The sequence below is a fragment of the Episyrphus balteatus genome, chromosome 1 (genome assembly GCF_945859705.1).
Source record: "Episyrphus balteatus chromosome 1, idEpiBalt1.1, whole genome shotgun sequence".
Lineage (NCBI taxonomy): Eukaryota > Metazoa > Arthropoda > Insecta > Diptera > Syrphidae > Episyrphus > Episyrphus balteatus.
In genome coordinates, this window is record NC_079134.1 from 87217932 (window position 1) to 87243387 (window position 25456).

General features: G+C 34.9%; 1 protein-coding gene across 3 annotated transcripts in view; it reads right to left on the reverse strand.

Annotated features, from left to right (window-relative positions):
• Window positions 1-25456, reverse strand: part of LOC129906892 (LIM domain-binding protein 2) — a 208397-nt gene that overhangs the window by 84063 nt on the left and 98878 nt on the right. The window contains exon 2 of one of the 3 annotated variants that reach the window (XM_055982878.1): window positions 24382-24539. The exons of the other annotated variants lie outside the window; for them this stretch is intronic. The gene's annotated coding sequence lies outside the window, so the exon portion shown is untranslated. The remainder of the gene's footprint in view (window positions 1-24381; window positions 24540-25456) is intronic. 3 annotated transcript variants of the gene reach the window in all.

Genomic DNA, 25456 nt, shown 5'->3' on the forward strand with positions numbered 1-25456 from the left:
TAAAAAAATAATTAATTAACCAAAATATTTTTTATTTCATACGCCATTTTGCTGCAAATTAATTAACAGTTCCATGTTTCATAAAAACTCAATTTCTTTCTTTTATTTCAGAGCAACACCCTGAAAAAAATTTGTAAAGTGAGGCATTTTAAAAACTTGTCGTGTTATTGCAGTTTTCAAAAATGTATAAAAATTTCCAAAGTTGAAATTAGAACGAAAGATATTACAATTTGAATGCAAAAAAACAGACGTTTTCAGAGCAGGCGCCAATAGCTTTTATTATCTATAAAGTACAATACCTGGCGGGTTCTCAAGATTTTAACTTTACTTTTTGGCGGGAGCTCACGAAACTTTATTGCTCCTTTTCTTTTCAACGAACATTCACTTGTTTTTTTTATATGAACAAATGAATATGAAATGTATGTAACCCAACGGTAGCTATCATAAATGCCCTAGTATGGTATTTTGATTTTTTTTCATAGAATTAGGTCACCCTAAGTAAGTAAGTAGGTAATTTTTATAGAGTGGATATGACCCAATTTTATAAGTCTTTTTCTAGTCCAAGAGCTAGTGGCACATTTGACTAAGGTAGCTCTTGTAAGGCTAAAAATGCTTACAGTGATAATTTTTAGCATGCTAAGTAAAAAAATCTTGGTCTGGCAGGCCTCAGCGGTGCACATCATATATATATATAACCTTGAAAGTGTAAAAAAAATTTAAAAAAAAAGTTGCTCTTGTAAGGCTGAAATTTTTATAGAATTTAGTTTACCCATAGAGAAGAACAAAACAAAAATTGCCAGACTTTTTTGAGGTGCACAAGTGCCTGCCAGACTAACTTAAGGTGCGAAGTTTACATGCATTAAACGAAACTTTATTCTGTAAAGTCGAAATTTATATATGTGTTTGTCCAAGCGATTTTAAGAGGAACTGTGCAATTACAGCCGGTCCTGGCCGATATAAGTCCTAGTTAGGTGAGTGGAAAGATGCAACTTTCTAAAAAATTAATTAAAATCCAAAAAAAAAAAATATTTAAAAACAACGGCAACACTTACAGTTATGAGTGATACTTTTTTTAAAAGGTTAAGTTGTACACTTAATTTTAAATTTTAAATCAAAATATTTTAATCAATCGTTTTTGAAATAACCAATTTTAAAGTTAATATTTGGGAAGAAAACCTTTAAAAAAACAAATTGAAAAATAATATTGTCAAGACTGTGAATGAAGACCAAAATTGAAGGATACAGAACATTAATCCAATAAATTTCCTATCAAACACTGAAAACTACATGTCTCTACGACTTCTTGTTTTTGAGAAAATTGAAAAATAAGAAAATATAAAAAAAAATTAAAAATATAAATAAAACAATAAAAATCTGATAAAAAAATGGTTTTCTTATTTTTCAATTTTCTCAAAACCTAGAAGTCGTAGAGACATGTAGTTTTCAGTGTTTGATAGGAAATTCATTGGATTAATGTTCTGCATCCTTCAATTTTGCTCTTCATTCACAGTCTTGACAATATTATTTTTCAATGTGTTTTTTTAAAGTTTTTTTCCCAAATATTAACTTTAAAATTGGTTATTTCAAAAACGATTGATTAAAATATTTTGATTTAAAATTAAGTGTACAACTTAACCTTTTAAAAAAAGTATCACTCATAACTGTAAGTGTTGCCGTTGTTTTTAAATATTTTTTTTTTGGATTTTAAGTCATTTTTTAGAAAGTTGCATCTTTCCACTCACCTAACTAGGACTTATATCGGCCAGGACCGGCTGTAATTGCACAGTTCCTCTTAAAATCGCTTGGACAAATACATATATAAATTTCAACTTTACAGAATAAAGTTTCGTTTAATGCATGTAAACTTCGCACCTTAAGTTAGTCTGGCAGACACTTGTGCACCTCAAAAAAGTCTGGCAATTTTTGTTTTGTTCTTCTCTATGGGTAAACTAAATTCTATAAAAATTTCAGCCTTACAAGAGCAACTTTTTTTTTAAATTTTTTTTACACCTTCAAGGTTATATATATATATGATGTGCACCGCTGAGGCCTGCCAGACCAAGATTTTTTTACTTAGCATGCTAAAAATTATCACTGTAAGCATTTTTAGCCTTACAAGAGCTACCTTAGTCAAATGTGCCACTAGCTCTCCTACTATTCGGTCAGATTTGGGACAGTTTAAAACTGCCATGTATAAAATCGTTTGCAAATTTCACGCAACCTTCCGATGCCAAGAGATATTTTTATTGTTAAGAGAAAAAAGATCCAGCCTAACTACACCTTGGTCTGTTGAAAAAAAAAAACGATAGTAGAGAAGAGATTCTATAGGTATCAGAAAGAAAACATTATTGTTACAATTCTTTTAATTTTTATAAATCTGTTTATAAAAATTCTATTTTGCGGCCCCTGAAAATTAAGATCTCGCTATTATGGCCCCTAATAACCATTGAGTTTGACATGCCTGGCTTACGGTATGTAGAGTCGTCTGGCAGGCGCCAATGTCAACAGTTTTTTTTATTTAAACAGTACCTTGCATGGCCGGCTTAGCGGGTTCTCAGGATTTTAACTTTACTTTTTGGCTCCTCTGTCCCGCTCACGTAACTTCATTAAAACACGTGCAATAAAATTTCTTCTTAAAAAAAGTAGTTGTTTTATTTTTCAGTTTTCTCAAAAACTAGACGGCATAGGAACAAATGGTTTTCAGCATTTGATTTGAAATTATTTTCTTAGAAAATTTGTATTGAAATCCATAGTCCTTAAAAAAAATTGTATTAAATGTTATTTTTTTTTAATTCCTTTTTCAGTAAAATAGGTATATTTTATTTTTTTTGTGGACTGTAGGTCTATCTTCAATATATACTAGACTAGTACGAATTAGAATATATTGAAGAAAGACTATAGCCCACGAAAAAAAGTAAAATTTAGTTATTTTTTTAAACTTTTTATTTCCAAAATTTGACTTTGAAATCGATTATTTCAAAAAAACATTGATTAAAATAACTTGATTTAAAAATTAAAATAAAGTGTAATATTCTGCCTTCTGAAAAATGTATCATTCATAACTGTAGGTGTTGTTTTTAAATATTTTTTTTTTATTTTGAGTAATTTTTTTTAGAAAATTGCCCCTCCCTTTTGAACGGGGGGAGATAGACCCCCCTCTTATAGTAAAAAATGATTGTATTAAACTCCTCTACAAGAATCCATTACTAATTTTCACCGCCTTTGTTATCGTACTATCCCCAAAAAATATAAATAAAAAAATAAAAATCTGATATAAAAATGGTTTTCTTATTTTTCAATTTTCTCAAAAACTTGAAGCCATAGAAATATACAAGGTGTCGCAAAAGTTAACGTCTAAACGAAAACGGTAGATAGGGTAGGTGGTGACAGTTATCAGAAAAATTATAAAACAAATCGCAGCCATAAATTTTTTGAGTTATGGGCATTTGAAAAAAAGTCGAAAAAATGGTCACCCTGTGACGGTTTTTCATGTGCCGTGACTACAAATATTAATTTTTCTCATTTTTTTTCTTTTGTTACGGAACCTTGAATAACCCTGCTACCAAATGCATTCAAAATATTTAACTCAGCTGCATCAGTTTTAAAGCAAATAATACTTTTTTGCCCAACTAAGTACTAAAAATTTTTACATGACTCTAATTCAATGGACCGTAGTGTAAAAAAAATGCACTATAATTTTGAAAAGAGAATTGAACACACCAACTTTTTAGGTAACTTGCCGAAACATCGTAGTGCATTTTTTCTACACTACGGTCCATTGATCACTCATTTTTGCATTTAAATTCACAGGGCCTTACCAATAATGAATCGCTAAACACACGTTTAAGTATCGTCGGGTTTAATTTTACCGTCGCGTTAAATTGGGTGTATACTAATAATCAAAATAAACACGCGTTTAACTAATTGTGCTTCTATTACCAAATCTATTACATTTGTTGTCAAAATGACATAATTGAAGTGACATTTTTTGCACGTAATGTAATAATGAACAAAAATATAACTACAAAATACCTACATACCTTCATATATTTTTATTTTGGTTGTAAAAGTTAAAAAATGGAGCCCAAGCAAGGAGGCCAAAATTACATAAAACAAAAGTTCATCTATCTTGAAGTACGACGATAGACTGACTCAAAACAATGGTGTAGTTGTGGCTGTAGCTTGTAGTACTGCCAAAATTTTACTGAGGGAAACAACAACAAAAGTTGGCAGCATCTGATCAAAAAGTTGAGAATTATTCAACTTGCGCTACAAGCTACAGCCACAGCTACACCATTGTGTTCAGGGGGCTAGTTTTCTTTTTCAGCCTTTTCTGAAAGTAATGAATATTTATTAATAAAAAAGATAAATATTTATAAACAAATAAATTTTTCCATTTACTTATTTAATAAATTGCCGCCAATATTATTAATTTTTCTCAACAGCTTGTTGACTTGACAAATGTTTTTTTTTTGCTGACAAATGACAGTACAAACCGTGCGTTTACATTTAACCGCGCGTTTATAGTTCAGTTTCCCAACTACAAAATTAACGTGGCGTTAACCCTTAACCTGACTATTAAATTGGTTATTGGTATGGAGAAATATTTAACGCTCAGTTAAATATTTAACTGAGCTTTAAATTTGATTATTGGTAAGGCCCACAGTCTTGACGAATTTATTTTTCAATGTGTTTTTTTTTTAAGTTTTTTCCCTAGTTTTAACTTCAAATTGATTATTTCAAAAACGCTTGATTTTAAATTTAAAATTAAAGGTACAATTTGAGCTTTTAAAAAAGTATCACTCATAACTGAAAGTGTTGCCGTTGTTTTTAAATATTTTTTTTTTTTTTAATTTTAAGTAATTTTTCAGAAAATTGCATCTCTCCACTCACCTAACAAGGACTTAAAACTGGCCAGAACCGGCTGTAATTGCACAGTTCTTCTTGAAATTGCTTAGACAAACACATATATAAATATCGACTTTACGGAATAAAGTTTAATTTAATGCAAGTAAACTGCACACCTCAAAAAAGTCTGGCAATTTTTTTTTTAACTTCTCGATGGGTAAACTAAATTCTATAAAAATTTCAGCCCAGCAATACCAACTTTTTTTTTTAATTTTGTTTACACTTTCAAGGCCATATACAGTGACGGACAAAACAATAAGACCACCTCTATCACTCTTAAAATATTCTCTCTATCTCTTTTTAAAATTATATAAAAAGGCTCTTTTTACTATATTCTGCTTAAAATAAGGGAACTATTATGAAATAAAAGAAAAAGAACATGCACAGATAATTTGATGCAAAAAATAAATGTATAAATTAAAAAGAACTCTCAAATCGTGTGGACAAAACAATAGGACCAAGTGAAGTCATTTATTTTTGTATTACCTAGGATTCAAATTTTAAACAATATTTTAAATAGAATACTCTTGTGAGATCATTTAATATTAGTGGAGCAAAAAAAAAGTTGGGAAAACATTAAAATGGGTCGTGGAGTCCATTGTTCTTCAGCCGTGAGAGAATTGATGCATTAACTGACAAGGGAAGGCAAATCAGAACGGGAAATTACCGAAACTATTGGTTAGTTAAAAAAGTTTGTATTAAACGCACTAGAGCCCCCAAAAGAAAATTTTAAAATAGGAACAAAGCGAAAAACTTCACAAAAACACGTCTTAGAAATAATGCGATTGTCATAAAAAGACACTTTCAGGTCATCTTTGGACATTAAATTAGAGCTTAACTTGCTAATAAGTGAGAAAACGCTCAGAAGAAGACCATAAGAAAAGTAACTCTTCCAAAGAATCCCCAGGGAAGTTTCACTCCTCAGCAAGAGGCATCGCAAAAACCGAATCAATTTTGCAAAAAACCTTTTTAATTGGATTGGTCCAGATAATGAAGAAAAAATGGCGCAATGTTCTGTAGCCCGACGAAAGTAAAGTCAAATTAGTGGGATCAGATGGCAAAAGATGGATAAGGCGTCCAGAGTACGCACAATTCAAACCGCAATACACAAGACAAACGCTTAAACACGGTGGTAGAAACATCATCGTGTGGAGGTATTTTTCTTGGCACGTAGTAGGTATAATTTTTTGGATTAAAGGACCAGAATTTGTATCCCAATTTCTTAAAAGAAGATTTTTTTCCCTATACGGAATGGAAAATGTCCCTAAAATGGCAGTTTATGCATTATAATGACCGTAAATATACATTGGGTCCAGTTGAAATATGGCTTAAGGGGCATAGAATTAATGTTATGTCTTGGTTTGCCCGATCGCCGGACCCAAGTCCAATTGAAAATTTGTGGGCTATCGTTGAGAACTCATTGGGTGCAAAAAAGTCGAGAAATAAGGATGAGTTGTGGTAAAAACTTCAAGAGACTTGGTATGTAATACCGAGACGAACTTCTCGCAAATTAGTGGAATTAAAGCCTCCAAAAGTATGTGCGGTGATGGTAAATAAGGGCTTCTCGACAATTTATTGGTTTTGACCAGAAAAAGAATTGAAATATGAAATAATTTCCATTTTTTGAGTAGTGGTGGTCCTATTGTTTTGACCGCTTTAGAAATCAATTTATTTTCGTATTTATTAATTGACTTAATTTGGAAAAAAAAAATTCAAAATCAACGACTATACCTACAATATGGTGTTATACCTTTTTGTAAAGTTAAAAAACCTAGTCTTTTACAAAAACTTTAAATCAACCCATTTTATTTATTTTCAAAGTTAAAATATTGAAAAAAAAAAAATGGAAAAAAAATTTCAAAGTAATTTTTTTCAAAATTTTATGTAATTTTATTCTGTCGGCACACGGGTGCGAATTTGGCAGAGCAAAAATAGAAAGTGGTCACAAAAAAGGTGAAAATACATTTTATTGGAATTGTGAATACAATATTCGAATTCCTCGGAAAATTCTACATCAATTTCATGTATGATTCTCTATAAAATAGTGAGACCGAAAAAAGTTCTAGCGACATGAAAAAGTATAAACCAAATTCGCAAAAAAGAGGTGTGCCTACAGAGGGTTAAGTACTAATTAAGTTTTTAAAATTCGATGCTCTTATTTGTTTTTAAATAAAAACAGAAAACTGGATCCAAAAATATCTTGTCATTTTCGAGAAATTAACAAAAAAACCAAAACTACTTTTTTCTAAGAAACCCCTTTATTTTTGTTTTCACGTGGCTGGACTTGCTGATAAATTAATTTATGAAACATTATCCTTTCGTCAATTATTTTTTAAACCTTCAGTCTTAAATGAGGATACAACAAAGTGACACAGTATTGGATTTACCCTGAATTGATCAACTGGCCTGTTGCCCAGCCGTATCGGAGAGTCCCAGTTCCATCGGAAGATGCGGTGGGTAATATTAATTTATTTAATCTTTTTGCTTCAGTCGGTTTCATTAAAAACGGTAAAAAAAATTGAGTTAGAGGAAAATTTTACCTAAAGGAAGTACGACTTATAGGGAATCGACTGTATTTGAAATTTCAATTGTTTGTCAAAAGATTTTTTTTTTCGCAAAATGACAGGAACTATGTGATCGAAGAGCTACCTTACGGAAAGGATATAAAATATTGTTTGAGTGTATTTGTTTTTAAAAATTTGTGAAAATTGAAAGCTTGGTCTTGTTCAAGCTTTTTGAATCGAATACTTTTTTAAAATGAAAGGGAGATATACAAACAAGCTACTAGGGGGAGAAGAAAAAACATCGTGTTTATTTTTTTGTACTTTTTTGTACTTTTTTGACTTTGTGTTTTGATGTAGTTCAGGCTTATATCACTTGACAGTCTACAAAATATTAAAAAAAAAAAAAAAATTGTGAACCGGAATACTATGTTTGAACTTTTTTTTTTTGCTTTGTATTCAGTAAACTTAAATTCCACAGTTAATCGTTTGACATGAATGTTTGAGTAGGAGGAAATCTCGTAAAAATCTAGACCAATAACAACATTCATAACAAGAAAAGGCCTGTTTCGTTACACCAGACTAATGTTTAGAATAGCTTGTGCACCAGGACTATTAAAAAAAATAATGGAACAGATATTAGCTGGGTGCGAAGGTTGTCTAAACTACATGGACGATATTATTATTTACGGGGAGACAATCGAACAATTAAATGTACGCGTGGCCAAGGTCATGAAAACTCTTAAGAACCATAACGTTATAAATCGTGAAAAATGCATTTTTAGTGTTAAAGAGTTGGAATTTCTTAGCCATAAGTTGCCTGGCAAAAATCCTCGATCGAACCCTCCAAGTGGGTGCCGGGCGGACAATGACCACCACAGTTTATGCTTTGTACGATGTCAAAGCGGTGGCAGCTAAGGTTAGGTTGGATCGCTGAGTGGTTCTTACTTCTTAATAGTACAATCCTCAGAAATTCAACTTCACCATAGATTCGGGGTCCCTAATTTCAGTGGTGGTGTGAGCTTTTTGAAACCGTGCCGAAGAATGCAAGACTGGGGGGTAAACCAGTCACTTACGAGCTCTTTCGGATGCCTGGCAAGGTCCGAAATAGACTAGCCTTACCCCGGTACACGGCTCTGCCGGGGCTGACCTTTTCTTTCCGTTTCTACTCGTGGGACCTTCTATGAACTCTTTAAACAAAAAAACAAAACAAACAAACAAACAAACAAAACCAAAAAAACATGGCGGGAAGCAGGACTTGCCGGCCACTTGCTCTAAAAAAGCGAGTGATGCGGCAGTCATGCCAACGTCTACTACTTGCAGGACGGAGTCAAATCCTAATGCTAGTAGTACGAACAATCTTCCGGGAACGGCGCCTCTGCTGCCACCGGTTCGCGATGAGGAAGTGAAAAACAACCAAACCGTAAACCTAGGTGGCGGAATGTCTCTCCTGGAAAGAAACAAACTTCCGGAGTTGCCAACTCTGCTGCCACCGGCTAGCGGCGAGGTAGTTAAGAACGACCAAACCGCCAACCAAGGTGACGGAACGTCTCTCCCGGAAGGAAGTATGAAAATGTGTGGAAAGGGGACGGTGTCACTGCTGCCACCGGTCTGTATCACAGACCAAGGTGACGGGGCACCCAAACCAGGAAACAACAATGTCCAAGGGGGGGGAGGCAGGGATGCTATTAGCAACTCTGTCTCTACCTCCAATGCCCGTAATACCAGTGAGACGGGGAAGAATATCGTGGCGGGAGGGGTTAGTGATACTAAAACCGCTGGCCACGATAAGTCATCCTCGAATCCAGCTGCTCCTTCCCTTGGTGGAGCTGCAGTTCTGAACAAGAACTCCAGCTCGGCCAAGGAAGGGGGCAAAACGAGATCCAGACCCGCTAATGAGCGTCGCCGAGCGATGAAGATCATAGAACTCGATGCTGAAAAAGCCCCGGGGGAGAGAAGTCGCTCTGAACTCGGCAAGCTCAAGTGGGCGAGGAAGGTGATGGAGAGGATCAGCGAAGACACTCGTCTAAGCAGAAAGGTCCTTTGAGGAAGAAAATCCTCAACCCAAAAAAGCAAGGGCGTTGGATGGCGTACCACCGACACTTCGAATTGGGAATACCTTTAGTGACGTGGTCAAAGAAAAGGTTACTGTTGCGGTCATCGACAGAGGCAATTTAGATGGAAACATCTCGCCTGATCATTGGGCGGACGTCAGGGCTCACCTCGGGTTCAGGTTCATCCCTGTTCTCGAGGCGAACCCAGGCCCCCTTCCAAAGGTAAGCGACGGAGGATGGCACCAAAATAGGGTCAAACTCATCGTTTGCGATGATCAGAGATCGTTACATCTCTATAAGCTTGCTGTGGGTGATTTGGGTGAGATCTGGCCAGGTGCTAAGCTGGAGGTTGTGCCAAGGGAGGAAATCCCTTGCAGGCCAAGAGCTCGTACTCTGGTCCCGGCCTTACACACGTCACCAGAGATGGTTCTCCGACTGATTCAATTCAGTAACCCTTCGATGCCCACTCACGACTGGAAAGTCCCAATCATCGAAAAAGAGCCGGTGGGGCGCTATCGTTCGGCTCTTGTTATCATGAACAAAGAATCACTGGATCCTCTGGCTGCAACCGGGAGAGTTATCCAGTATGGATTTGATAGCCTTGTGCTAAAAATCTATAAAAAAGATGAGGAGATGGCAAGGCTTGCAGGCCATACGGCGCAGTCTGAAATGGAGGAATTGGGCATATGTAAAGCACTTTCAGCAATGGAAGTGGATGCATCATGCAGCTCTTCCATTCCAGATCAGCGGTCATCTTCGAAAGTTCCCGAAGAGGGAACAAAACAAACCCCAGTGTCAGTAAATGACACGAACCAAAACCCAGCGTCCGAAAAGGACGCGAAAACAATATCTTCCGTATTGGAAGATGATGAGATGGCTGGAAGTTTGTCCGACATGGACACTGTCAGCGTTGCGCAGGAGGATCTTCTTTCTGAGGATGAGCTATTAAACTCTACCTCAGAAACGGAAGACCTAAATGCCACAGTGGTGGAGGTTGATCGTACTGGTTGTAGCCATGCTGCAGGTGGTACAGATTAATCTCCAACACTCCATAAAGGCTTCGGCCGCCCTTCTTCTCCGACTAAGCAAGTCCGGAGAGGATATAGTCCTGATCCAGGAACCTTGGATTGTAAAATCCTTGGTGAAAGGCCTCGGGACGAAAGATTATTCTCTGCTGTATGTGACGGATAAAGGTGAGCCTAGATCCTGCATACTAGCAAAGAAAACACTAACAGTATTTTTACTCCCTAATTACAGCGATCGTGATATCACAACCGCTACACTGCAGACCTCCAAAGGAACATATTGGATTACGTCTGCTTACCTAGGCCATGATTGTGGGCCGCCTCCGGGGGAGACACTTGGGCGAATGATCGCAGCAGCAGCGAGCCAAAAAGTAGATCTCCTCATTGGCAGTGATGCTAATGCTCATCACACAGTGTGGGGGAGTACTGACGTAAATGAAAGAGGTGAGTCACTTTTTGATTTTATTCTAAGTACTAGTCTCCTTATTTGTAATATTGGTAATGAACCTACCTTTGTTACAAAGAACCGACAAGAGGTATTGGACATTACCCTTGTATCCCAAACAATTCACCACAAGATAAAGAATTGGGCTGTATCTAATGATCACTCATTCTCAGATCATAGGTATATCCAATTTAGTCTCGAAGATGAATGCACAAAACCCACCGGTTTTCGTAATTATAGGAAAACGGATTGGGTGAAATATAGGGAAACTTTTACTACCTGCTACAATAATCAGGACAATATTTTCCCTTCTAATACAGATGATCTTGACTTAAAAGTCAACGATCTCACCAAAGCTCTAAACAATTCCATGGCTAACTCTTGTCCCCTTACCATAATAAGAGGAAAGAAAAAACCGCACTGGTGGAACAAAGAGCTAGAACCGCTCAGGAAAGACTGTAGAAAGGCTTTCAATAGGACTAAACAAACAAGGAACCCATTAGACTGGGACCTGTATAAAGTTTCTCTAAAAAGTTACAAGAAACAACTACGGAAAAGTAAAAGATCCTCCTGGAGGAACTTCTGTAGTAAAATTGAAGATTCTTCTGAGGCATCTAGACTCAGAAAAATCCTTTCAACTAATCCAACCACGCCAAGCTCCCTAAAAGACTCAAATGGCGATTGGACTAGCTCCTATGAGGAATCGCTAAACTTGCTACTAGACACTCATTTCCCTGGTAGCTCGAACTCAATAAGTGACTTTGGTCACCGACCCAACCAATTTTATCAAATTAGCAAAGATCTTATTTCCAAGGATAGACTAATATGGGCAATAAATAGCTTCCATCCATACAAATCACCTGGGCCAGATGGTATCATAACCGCTGAATTACAACACGTCTCAGTGTCATACTACGAAAGTTGGAAATTATAATGATAAGCTGCATAAGCTTCTCGTATATTCCAAAGGCCTGGAGAGAAGCAAAGGTGGTTTTTATACCAAAGGCGGGAAAATGCTCTCATGTCACTCCAAAAGATTTAAGACCTATTAGTCTATCATCCTTTCTGCTTAAAACTCTAGAAAGAATGATAGATATCCATCTAAGAGTACACTCTTGTCGCCTTTTTAGACATAGAGGGTGCTTTCAATAATGTCAGGAACTCAGCAATCATGAATGCTCTTGACAATCTCAAAATAGAAGACCCGCTTAAGAACATGATAGAAATCATGCTTAGTAGCAGGATTATCAGTTCAGAGTTGGGAAACTTCAAAACCCGTAGAGCAGCCAACAGAGGGACCCCTCAAGGAGGGGTCTTATCGCCTCTCCTATGGAACTTAGTAGTCAACGAACTGCTGCTAGACCTAGAGGGAGAAGGTTTTAAGGTTATCGCCTACGCGGATGATGTGGCAATTGCCGTATCGGGCAAATACCCACAGACACTTGCAGAACTTCTACAAACAGCTTTAAACAAGCTAATTCACTGGGCTAGAGGATGTGGATTGGATATTAATCCCCACAAAACGGATCTTGTCCTTTTCACGAGGAAATACAAGATTCCAGACTTCAAATTCCCTACAATTAAAGAGGTAACACTTACTCTATCCGATCAAGCTAAATACCTAGGACTCATTTTTGATAAAAAACTGACCTGGAAGCTCAATATTGAAGAAAGAGTTAAAAAAGCCAATGTGGCACTCTTTTCATGCAAAAAAGCCATTGGTGGCAAATGGGGATTTTCTCCTAACATTGCACACTGGCTGTACACATCGGTCATAAGACCAATACTTACATATGGGATGGTAGTTTGGTGGACCGCACTGGACAAAACGATAAACTTAAACAAGCTTATCAAAGTCCAAAGGTCAGCAAGTATGTGCATAAGCGGTGCGCTGAGGTCAACCCCTTCTGACGCCCTAGACATACTTCTAAATCTCACACCCCTAGACATCTTCAGCAAACAAGTAGCAGCTAGCTCAGCTACTCGTCTAAAAGCAACCTCTCAGTGGACCAGTAATCATATTGGCCACACAAACATTCTAAACAACTTCGGATTCCTTCCGGATCGTCTAGACTATACCACACCTCAACTGGTGTTCGATAATAATTTCCAGAACTCCATTCCCTCCAGAACTGAATGGGAGAACCTTAGTACTCTGGATAATGACTCTTTACACTTCTATACTGATGGTTCAAAAACCAATGAAGGTGTAGGAAGTGGCATATTTTCGGAAAAACTGAATCTCAGTCTCTTCTTCCGCTTACCAGACCAATGTAGCGTGTTCCAAGCAGAAATTCTGGCGATTAAGGAGGTTCTCTCTTGGCTCAGAGAAAACGTAATATCCAACACGGATATTCGGATCTTCTCGGACAGTCAAGCAGCCATTAAATCTCTTGCCTCCGTCTCTACAAACTCAATCACGGTCCTCGACTGTCAAACATCTCTAAGGGAGATGTCTGAGCAGTTTAACATTCACCTCGTATGGGTGCCGGGACATAGAGACATCCCAGGCAACTGCAGGGCAGACGAACTTGCCAAACTAGGAACAATTACTCCTCTTCAACCAGAAAGGAACAATATAGGAACACCTATCGCTACATGCAAACTTATGCTAAAGCAGGACGCTTTAAAGAAAACCAACCTCAGATGGACTCAGAGTAATACTTGCCTAGCTACTAAACAAATATGGCCTTGTATAGACTTGAAACGTTCAAAGGGTTTGTTAAATTTAAACAGAATGCATATTAGCTGCACCATAGGTGTCCTTACAGGACACTGTCTAATAGGTAGACACGCAAAAAGAATGGGCGTGCTCTCTAACGATTTCTGCAGAAGTTGCATGGATGAAGAAGAAGAGGAAACTGTTCAACATCTTCTGTGTACCTGCCCTGCTCTCTCTAATAGAAGAAAACTCTATCTAGGAGAATTCTTCTATGATTACACTAGTGATCTAGTGAAAACGGACGTTAAAAGTCTATCTTCATTCATAAGAAGCACCGAGTGGTTCGGCTAGTGAGTCCCAACTTGCTAGTCTTTTGTGGTATCACAATGGATCCATAAGGGTCTAAGTGTGTCGGGTAATTTGCCTGACAGCCACTACTACCTAACCTAACCTAACCTAGCCATAAGTTATCGGCATGTAGAATAGCTCCAACACAGAGTAAGGTTGAGGCTGTCAAAAATTTTCGTTGTCCATCGAATATTGCAGAAATGCGTAGCTTTGTGGGCAAGTTCATTCCAAAATTAGCTGATCTTACGGAACCACTTCGTACGTTAACTAGCCAAAATACAACATTTAAGTGGGGAAAGAAACAACAAATTGCATTCGAAAAGTTAAAGGAAAGCCTGTCAAGTGATTTAGTATTGGGGTATTACGATTTTCAAAAACGCAATCAAGTTTACGCTGATGCCAGCCCAGTTGCTTTGGGTGCAGTATTAATCCAAATTAATGACGAAGGACCGAGGGTGATGACTTATGTGACGGATACTGAGAAACGATATTGCCAAACCGAAAAGGAAGCATTGGCCTTAGTGTGGTCAGTGGAAAGATTTAACTTATATTTATATGGTCGAACTTTTAAACTAGTTACCGATCATAAGGCATTGGAAACGATATTTTCTTCAACAAGTAAACCGTGCGCAAGGATAGAAAGCTGGGTACTTTGTTTACAATCATACAAGTTTAGGGTTGTATACAAACCGGGAAAGAACAATATCGCGAATCCGTTGTCTCGATTAGTAGTTACAAACAAGGCAGAAGAATGGTTTAATTTAGACAACGAGCAATATATCAACTTTGTTGTAGCAGATGCTGTACCGGTCGCATTAAAACTGACGGAAATCGAAGAGGCTTGGGGCTTCGAGCTGGGCCGTTTAAATTATTCGAAACCAAATTATGCTTTGCTGGAAATATCTTACTTCAAGGAAACCGCATTGTTATGCCCGAAAATTTGCGAGAGCGTACAATAAAATTGGGTCATGAAGGACACCCGGGAATCACAGTCATGAAACGTCGCACAATGGGGCAAAACTCAAAAAAGCTGGCATTTAATCAAATCATAAGGTTGAGCTTTGTTTTGAATAACCCAACTATTTCTCTTTGAAATATAATAGAGAATTAGAAATGAGAGAGAAAAAATAAATTTAAACCACGTGTAATTTAGGAGATTGTCTCAAAGAAGGAGAAAGATCACTTTTGGGTAGAGTTTTTACGATTTTTATCATTTTGGGTTGTTTCAATGAATTGTGTACTATTTATTATTTATTATTTGTACTAAGTTGAAACTTTTTGAAATGGAATTAGTGAGCTAGGGTACGTTCTAATAAATTTTCTTTTTAATTCGTAGTCAAAAATGAAAAATAACATCAAAATAATGTTTTTTCTGCACTCTTTTGAAAGCCTTAGTCATTAAGTTGTGTTCGCCGTAAGACGCCAATAAGTTCTATATGTCATTTTGTTCTGCGTTTTGTCTAGTTTTAGAATATGAAAAGTTTTCTTGCTACTTTTTGCTACCCAGTGTGAATTGTTCATTTTTAGTTCAACGGCGTATACAAGGGGGGGTCACGGGGTCATGACCTCCCCCAAGAACTCAAAACTTAAACAAGAAATTGTTATGTTATACTCAATTCCTTTAAGAAAGACCGTTTTCAAAATATTGAAGTTTTAGAACATGAACGAAAATGAAAAGTGAAAAAAATTTTTGGTATTCAAACAACCTATTTTACCATTTTTTGGGGATGCGATCATATTTTTAGCGAATGCTAGCTGGATTAGGATTATTTTCATTAGTTCGATAATATTACAAATTGACAGACACTAAGTTAAGTTCTGCTGTAGAGTTTTGTGTAGATTAAAAATCCGAACAAGAATACATATTTAGAGCTTTAAAAAAAAAATTGAATTGGGTATGTAAAAAAAAAATCATCATTAGAGCAACTTTCCCTATAAAAATAAACGGATTAATCCTCAAGAACTCATCGATTTTCATACATTACTCAATCTTCAATCGCGTTTTAAGCCTGGTACGCTGCTCGCGCTAAATTTTAGCTCCCATACAAATTATGGAAAATTTTTAGCCAAGATAAAATGGATCCCATACAAGTTATCGATAACTTGTATGGGAATTTTATCTCAGCTAAAATTTTGCGCGAGCAGCGTACCAGGCTTTATGGCAAACTTTAATTTTAGTCCAGTGAATAGAGACATTTTACTATGAAGCAAATGGAAAAAATAGGGACAGGCTGAAATCTTGCAGAACTGAAGTTTTTTGAGGTTTGTTGAAATTTTGGCAAAAATCTCAGTTTTTACTATAACTACATAATTGAATCATCTGAGAATATTCGGAAAGCATTCTAATTTGATATTTCATAAATAAGTACATTTTTACAAAAAAATTTTTGGCCGCCATTTTGAAAAATGCCTTTTTGTGATTTTCTCGGCTTCCGTTTGTTGTAGAAAAGATTGTTTTGTCTTGTTTTGTAGAAAAACTCATTCTCTATTTTTTTTAATTAAAAAACTTTTTTTTTTGTAATGTTTCCGTATAAAAAGTTTTCAACGAAAAAATGTAGGTAAAATTTTCGGAGATAGTCGTCAATATTACATTTTTTCTCGATTAAGGTTCATCTAACCGAAAAAATCTTATCATAATTTTTGTACAAATCTAAATTTACATTTACATATATTATGTTTTTTTTTTTTTTTGCACGCCCAAAACTGTTTAAGTTATAACGAGAAAAAATTCACGACCACCCCGAAAATTTTACATTTTTGTGTCACTTCTAATACGAAAACAATACAACAAAAAATTATTTAAAACAAAAATTAAACAATTAATTTTTAATTTTGTCTGTACTGAGGTAATTTATTCAAAAATTATCTCTAAGGTGTAATAACACCGTGTAGATACGAAACCGAGTGTCATTTTCATCAGTATATAAAACAAAGAAGAAACTTTATTTTCTTTTAAGTTTTTTCTTAGCTCGATTTGGTGTATCAATCTCCAAACTAAATTTTTTCATTCAATTTTAAAACAAAATTAAAAAACAAAATTATTTTCAAATGCGATTCGTTTGCCTGAGGTTAAGAAGACTTTTAATTCAAAAGTTACCACTGTTTATTACATAAAAAAAGATTTTATTTTTTATTGTAACTTTTAAAATTACTTTAGGCTAGCGGAAAAAATATATACATAGTTGCTTTTAGGCAAATTATTCAATGGAAGCAAACGAATCACATTCCGTTTTTGTTCGATTCAACTATCACATTTTCCACCTATCAAAATTGTTGTGCCAAAAATTTTGGCATGACCCCCCCCCCCCCCCCCCCAAGAAGTAAACCTGTATACGCCCCTGTTTTAGTTGGTGACGTCATTTTCTATAAATGCTATAAGTAGGATTTGTTCCAAATTTCAAGGGTCTAGCTCTTTTGGTTGATATAATGCCACCATTTTCCAATTTTGCCCCATTGTGCGTCGGTTACGAAAAAAAGTTTGGTGGCCAAAGATCGACATTGAAGCAGAACTTTTTGTGAGAAAGTGTCTAGGTTGCACAATGGTTGCGGCGCCATCAGCACCAGAACCCATGAACCGTAAGGAACTACCTTCTGAGCCATGGTCTCATTTAGCAATTGATTTTAAGGGTCCGTTACCTTCAAGCCATTATCTTTTAGTCGTTGTCGACTATTATCGTCGGTTTGTCGAAGTGGAGATAATGACGAAAATAACAACATTGGAAACAATTATTACCTAATGTGATAACAGTTGACAATAGAACACAATTTACGAGCACCGAATTCAATGACTATTGTACTGAAAATGGTATTCAAATTATCAATTCTACACTATTTTGGTCACAACAAAATGGAGAAGTAGAGCGCAGAAATCGATCTATTTTAAAGCGTTTAAAAATTAGCCAAATTTGGAGGATTATTTATAAATGTATAGAAGAACACCACACTCCACTACATTAAAATCGCCATCAGAACTGATGTTTGGAAGAACCGTCAATGACAAGCTACCACAAATTAATCAGCCACTCAAATATGAAGAACTACACGATCGGGCCAAAACAAAGAAGGAAAAAGAAAAACAATATGCTGATGAAAAGCGCAATGCCAAAGAAAATTTGATAGCAGTTGGAGATTTTTTTTGGTTAAAAAATTTGATAAACACAAATAAATTGTCGGCAACATTTAAATCGATCGACTTTAAAGTAATTGAACGAAGTGGCTCAGAAATAGTGGTTGAGAATATAGAAACAGGTGTACGAATCGGCGTAATGTAACACATGCCATACGAGTTCCGTTACAAAAAGAAAATAGAGAATTTGTACCTTCACAACAAATGCAACAACAACAACAACAACGACAACAAAAACATCAACCACAAATTGTGGATCAAAGTTTAACCACCAAAGTCCAACCGCAAATAAAAGGGTGAACACGACCATGAATGGTCGTGGAAGAGAAAAGCACCAGCCAAGTTCCAGAACTATACACAATGAAAAAACTCTTGTTACAAATTCACTTCCAATTTTGAAGTTTCAATCTTTTTCAAAAAAAAATCGAGTCACAACATCAAATACAGTATACAGGGGTCGAACTACGGAACAGTATACGCCTTATGTCTATCATTTTCTTCTGATTAAATAGAAAGTGCAATAGTCAAAACGTTATCGAATGTATGCCGTAGTTCGATCCCAGGTCTTTATAAATAAAAGAATGTGTTTTTTGAGTTCTATTGATCGCATTATCAAGATTGATGTTTGTAGGCTTAAAGTTTCTGTATTTAGAATATGAAATAGGTATTACCAATTTAGGCTATTCATATAATTTGGAAAAATAACTTTTTTGAACCCCTTGAAAAAAAACATAAAACCAGAACTTGAAAAAATCGTTCAGAAAAAATTTGGAGTGGACGACGCTAACCATTTATTGTATGAAATAGATGTTGGCCCGTTCTTAGACTTCCCCGATGTACCCACAAAAAATATATGTAGGTATATAAAAAAAATTTTTGGTTGGACCACCCTAACTATTTAGTGGTATAAAAATAGGATTTTAGCCCTACCCGATATACCTACAAAATTTCATAAAAATCATTTCAATAAAATATAGAAATTTTTTTGGTTGGACCACCCTAACGATTTTATCATATGAAAATTCATGTTGGTCGAATGGCCGATTCTCCGACTTCCCGACATACAAAAAAAATTTCGAAAAGATCATTTCAAGAAGATAAAAAAAATTTGGCTGGACCACCCTAACAATTAAGAGGTATGAAGAGGCCGTTTCGGAGGAGTTTGATAACAAACACTGCGACATGAGATTTTTATATATTAGATATTTAACTTCTGTAGTTATTAAAAAATAAAATGCACGACTGGGTCGCACGAACTTGCTCTTAGAGTTCAAGTTGCTTAATTTTAAAGACTTTTTATATAGAAATTTGGGAAATGTAGGTACTATACATAGGTATAGATACAAAAAAAAAAAAACATAAGATTCGTAAAAAAAAAAAATCTGAAGTCAAGCCCTCCAAAACAAGTATGCAGTTTTGATTGATATATTAAGATGCATTTTTAGAAAAATAAAATGCACGACTAGGTCGCACGAACTTGCTCTTGGAGTGAAAGTTGCTTAAATTTTTAAGACTTTTTATATAGAAATTTGAAAAAAAAAATAAAATTCGTTAAAAAAAAAATAAAATAAAATCTGAAATTGAATTGCCCTTCAAAACAAGTATGCAGTTTTGATTGATATATTAACGTGCATTTTTAGAAAAAAAAATTTCAAAATCGTTAGAGCCGTTTTAAAAAAAAAACAATTTTTTATAAATAATTTTTTGTAAAAAAAAGTTTGAAAATAAAATTGGTATGCCATTTTGTAGAAATCACTAATCAACATCTAAAAACAAAATTTCAAAAAAATTCAATGTCCCGTTTTCGAAAATTTGATTTTTCAAAAAAAAATTTTCAAAATTTTTTTAAAAATCCAAAAATTATTTTTTTGGAAATTTAATTTTTGGTTTATATTTAAATTATATAAATGCTTCTTCACAAAAAGTTTCGTTGAAATCGAATAAGAAGTTTCAGAGATATTCGAATTTGAAAAAAAAACGGTTCTATGGCAGGTACCGTTAATAATGATTTTCCAAAAAAAAATTTTTCATTGAAATATAGACCTTGGCTTGAAACTAACATTTGAATTTTTTAAACAAAATCGTTGGAGCCGTTTTCGAGATATTTCAATTTTACTACCGTTATTTTTAGTGCAAAAAAATTAATTCCAAAAACCTCTCTGGAGAGTCGCCAAATAACGCTACATACCAAGTTTGACATTAATCGGTCTATCCGTTTAGGCTGTAGGTCCTTATACAGACAGACAGACAGACAGACTGACAGACTGACAGACTGATAGACTGACAGACTGACAGACTGACAGACTGACAGACTGACAGACTGACAGACTGACAGACTGACAGACTGACAGACTGACAGACTGACAGACTGACAGACTGACAGACTGACAGACAGACAGACTGACAGACAGACAGACGGACTTCCGGGACCCACTTTTTTGGCATTGTCTACCATCGTAATGTCATGGAAAAATGTTATCACAACTTTTTTTTTTGTACGAATGCATAACTTGATATATAGTACCTATATCGCAAGTAAAAAGGAAGAAAGTAAATGTAGTATTCTGCTAGAATATCTGGTAACACTTATGGGATTTAAGATTTTTTCGATTTACCGTTCAATGTAGTTTCCATAAGAAAAAAACAAAAAATACCTGGAAAAACATTTATTTTACGAATTAATTTTATATAAACGAGTATCAATGTTATGATTGTAAAATAATAATAATCGCAGGAAAACAACAACAAATACTGCAAAAAATAAAGAAACTATTTTGGTCTATTTTTTTTTCAAAATTTTTGCAAATAAAAAAGTGCTTGCCTACTATTATTAGTGAAAAAGCAAACCAGGCTATTCGCTTACACTTTTTGAAGACAAATTACACAGGAATTATTATACTTTTTGATATATTTTAAACCTGAATTATGTGCAAAACTACGAATAATTCAGGAAAAAGTCTCAAATAATACGCTGCGCCCCTTACAACTTACCGAATTAAAAGGCGAATTTAATTTCAAATTAAAGCTAATAATGTCTTTCTTTGAAAACCAGGTCTTCCAAGCCAAAAATTGGAAGTTAGGTCACACAGCTTGTTCTAAGGTTAAGAGCGTTTTTCACTTATAACGTTCCCCCAGGCATGGGGGTGAAATGTCAAGATGTGGCTTGGAAGACCTCTGGTTTTCAAAAAAAGACATTATTAGCTTTAATTTGAAATTAAATTCCCCTTTTAATTCGGTAAGTTGTAAGGGGCGCAGCGTATTATTTGAGATTTTTTCCTGAATTATTCGTAGTTTTGCATATACTTTAGGTCATTGTTAATAATCTATCAAGCTTTTTCCAAAACATCGTTTTATATTTAAAGGGAGACGGACAGAATCCCGAAATCCAAAATCCAGAAAGACCAAAATCCAGAAAACCCTCAATCCCGAAAACCCAAAATCCCGAAAACCCAGAATCCCGAAAAACCAAAATCCCGAAAACCCAAAATCCCGAAAACCTAGAATCCCGAAAACCCAAAATCCCGAAAACCCAGAATCCCGAAAAACCAAAATCCCGAAAACCCAAAATCCAGACAGGCCAAAATCCCGAAACTAAAACAGAAAAATTAAAAAACTTGTGTTTCACTGAAATTTTAACTGAAACATAAAATGAAAACCAATTATAAAGCATTTTAACCATACAATTATTATAAGTTAAATATTAACACTCATAATTCTTTTGATTTTAGTTCAACGATTTTTCCAACTTTACTCAATCATAACAAAGGATTGGGGACAAAATCCCGAAAACCGAAATCCCGAAAACCCAAAATCCCGAAAACCCAAAATCCCGAAAACCCAAAATCCCGAAAACCCAAAATCCCGAAAACCCAGAATCCCGAAAACCCAAAATCCCGAAAACCCAAAATCCCGAAAACCCAGAATCCCGAAAACCCAGAATCCCGAAAACCCAAAATCCCGAATGGGATCCCGAAATCCCGAAAAATTATATAAAATGAAAAATTTGCGCAAATTTTTCATTTTATATAATTTTTCGGGATTTCGGTTTCGAAAACAATCCTAAATGTGAAATTGAGTTGTTAATACGTAAAAAACAATATAAGTGTATGATTCCGTTAGTATGTATCTCTTTTTTACATGATTTCATATTCTTATTGTTCTCTCAGCAGTGTTTTGTTATGATTGAGTAAAGTTGGAAAAATCGTTGAACTAAAATCAAAAGAATTATGAGTGTTAATATTTAACTTATAATAATTGTATGGTTAAAATGCTTTATAATTGGTTTTCATTTTATGTTTCAGTTAAAATTTCAGTGAAACACAAGTTTTTTAATTTTTCTGTTTTAGTTTCGGGATTTTGGCCTTTCTGGATTTTGGGTTTTCGGGATTTTGGTTTTTCGGGATTCTGGGTTTTCGGGATTTTGGGTTTTCGGGATTCCGGGTTTTCGGGATTTTGGGTTTTCGGGATTTTGGTTTTTCGGGATTCTGGGTTTTCGGGATTTTGGGTTTTCGGGATTGAGGGTTTTCTGGATTTTGGTCTTTCTGGATTTTGGATTTCGGGATTCTGTCCGTCTCCCCATAACAAAACACTGCTGAGAGAACAATAAGAATATGAAATCATGTAAAAAAGAGATACATACTAACGGAATCATACACTTATATTGTTTTTTACGTATTAACAACTCAATTTCACATTTAGGATTGTTTTCGAAACCGAAATCCCGAAAAATTATATAAAATGAAAAATTTGCGCAAATTTTTCATTTTATATAATTTTTCGGGATTTCGGGATCCCATTCGGGATTTTGGGTTTTCGGGATTCTGGGTTTTCGGGATTCTGGGTTTTCGGGATTCTGGGTTTTCGGGATTTTGGGTTTTCGGGATTTTGGTTTTTTGGGGATTTTGGGTTTTCGGGATTCTGGGTTTTCGGGATTTTGGGTTTTCGGGATTTTGGGTTTTCGGGATTTTGGGTTTTCGGGATTTCGGGATTTCGGTTTTCGGGATTTTGTCCCCAATCCATATTTAAATGCTAATAACTCTTATTTTTATTTTATAGTGAAAAAACTCCTTAACTCATCGACCAAAATACCAAAAAACAAGACTTTATGAAAAAACTCACTTTCATCGCTTCTAACCTTAAAACGGGCTGCATGACAAAACTGTCAGACTTTCACCCGGAAGACCTCTGAATTTTGATAGCTGACAATATCACCTTTAATTTGACACCAATATTGTCTTTTAACTCTATGAGATGCACAATGCACTTTACCACGCCAATCGTGCCAGGATGCGATGCTCGATAGCTCGATGAGTTGAACGTTTCTGCAGTGGCCACCCGGACTATTAGATTAACCAAGAAAAGATTAAAAGTTTAAAAAAAAGTTAAATCTTTTATTAATCTCCTGATTCGTATACATAATTCGTTGCCATGCTTCCAAGGTGTTCCAAGAAAAGAATGCATTTGCATGGAAATCCTATCCCTACTGTAACATTTGTATGTTTACCCTTTGATTTAAATTTATATAACATGTACCAATACCAAAGAAATTAGATCGAACCATTACAATCTTATGTATTCATTTATACTAAGCAGTATATCAAATGTTATGTAATTGAACGGTTTTGGCTCTCACTCGATTATTGTCCACCAACCAAACAACATTTCTAATCTTTAAATTATTACTAGTGTTAAGAAATTGTATAATTAAATAAATGAATTCTTTAAAGAAAGTTAAATTGTTTCTTGATTAGGATCACAACAAATCTGGCGATGAGGAAAAAGTTTTTAAAGTCGTGCAATTAAATTAAAAAAAGGAAAAAGTCAGTCACACAAACAAAAAAAAAAAGTGAAAATGTCAAGTCGATTGGTTTGTCATATCGAGCCATATGTGCCAGGTACAAATTTTAAACCGCACGAAGACAGAATCCAACAATTCTTCATATTCAATGATCATCAGGAAGAAGCTAAGACTATTGTGGGAGCTAAAATTTATGAAGTCTTGATGTCTCTAACGATGCCTAATCTTCAAAGTACAAAGGATTTTTCAACCCTGATGTTTTCTTCATTTATTTATTCGTGAAGCAGCCCACCAGGTTACAAATTTAATACGAACAAGGTGAGTTTTTTTTAAAGAATCTCGGAAATAAAATCAACATGAGTACAAATTAAATTGGCTTCTCTAATGCACCGGGTTAAGGGTTCATTTATACCATAATTTACACGATGCATCGTGTCAACATCAACATCGCGATCTTGAGGTTCATAAAAAAGAAAACGCGATCGAAAATATCTTGATGGTGCATACACACTTACCAGGGACAAAAGAAAATTGCAATTTACACGGGCAGTGATAATATCGCGTAAAAATATGATTGCAAAGTATTTACGTCGAGCAACGAGAGTTTGAAGGCCAAAAGGTTGACATCTTGTCTTATAAGTTGGGATGCGGATGTTTCAATTTAGACGATGAACTGCAATAAAAGAAAATTTGTTTTGTATATTTTCAATTCTCTTTGAATGAACTTGATAGAATGGGTTCCAATTTACACAACAATATTCCAAAGAAGATCTGACATATGCAAAAAAAAGGCTTCGAAGGGTAAAATGATCTGTAAACTCTTTAGAGTTTCGGATAATGAAACCTAACATAGCGTTAGCTTTCGCAAATGCGAAGTCTATGTGAGACTTAATAGTGAAGCGGCTTAGCAGTTTGTGATAAAAGGATCAAATTAATAGGATTGTTAGTACAATATGTAACCCTTATTTTAAGATATTGGGCCACTTAAAATTTCACCTATGAGGATGTACATGAGCCATCTACTAATCACAAATTTCACAAAACTTCATTTAAATTGTTTTCTGTGCATGGTTATAAACATCCTCGTAGGTGAAATTTTAAGTGGCCCAATATCTTAAAATAAGGGTTACATATTGTACCTACTAACAATCCTATTAACTTGATCCTTTTATCACAAACTGCACAATTTTTTTTCATACTTTTCAAAATATTCAAAATATTAATTTGTATGAAAATTTAATAAAAAATGAAAGCAAGCAATTTAAGTTTTGCATACAAATTTAATATTCCATGGTAAATATAATTAATTTTTTGATTATTTTTGATTCTCATACGATGTATAAAATATATATGCGGTTCAAAAAAATGCAAAAATTTTCGATGTGGTGTAATAGTACCATTTAAAAAGTGTTTTTTATCACTAAAAAAAACACCCTTTAACATGAAATATTTTTATGAGCATATTTTATTATTTTTTTATATGGTATATGAAACGCCCACACAAAATTTTATCAACCTACCACTTTTTTTCAAGGAGTACTTGGTAATATTCTGACTCTTGCTCTTTGAGTAAAAGACAATTCATAAAGA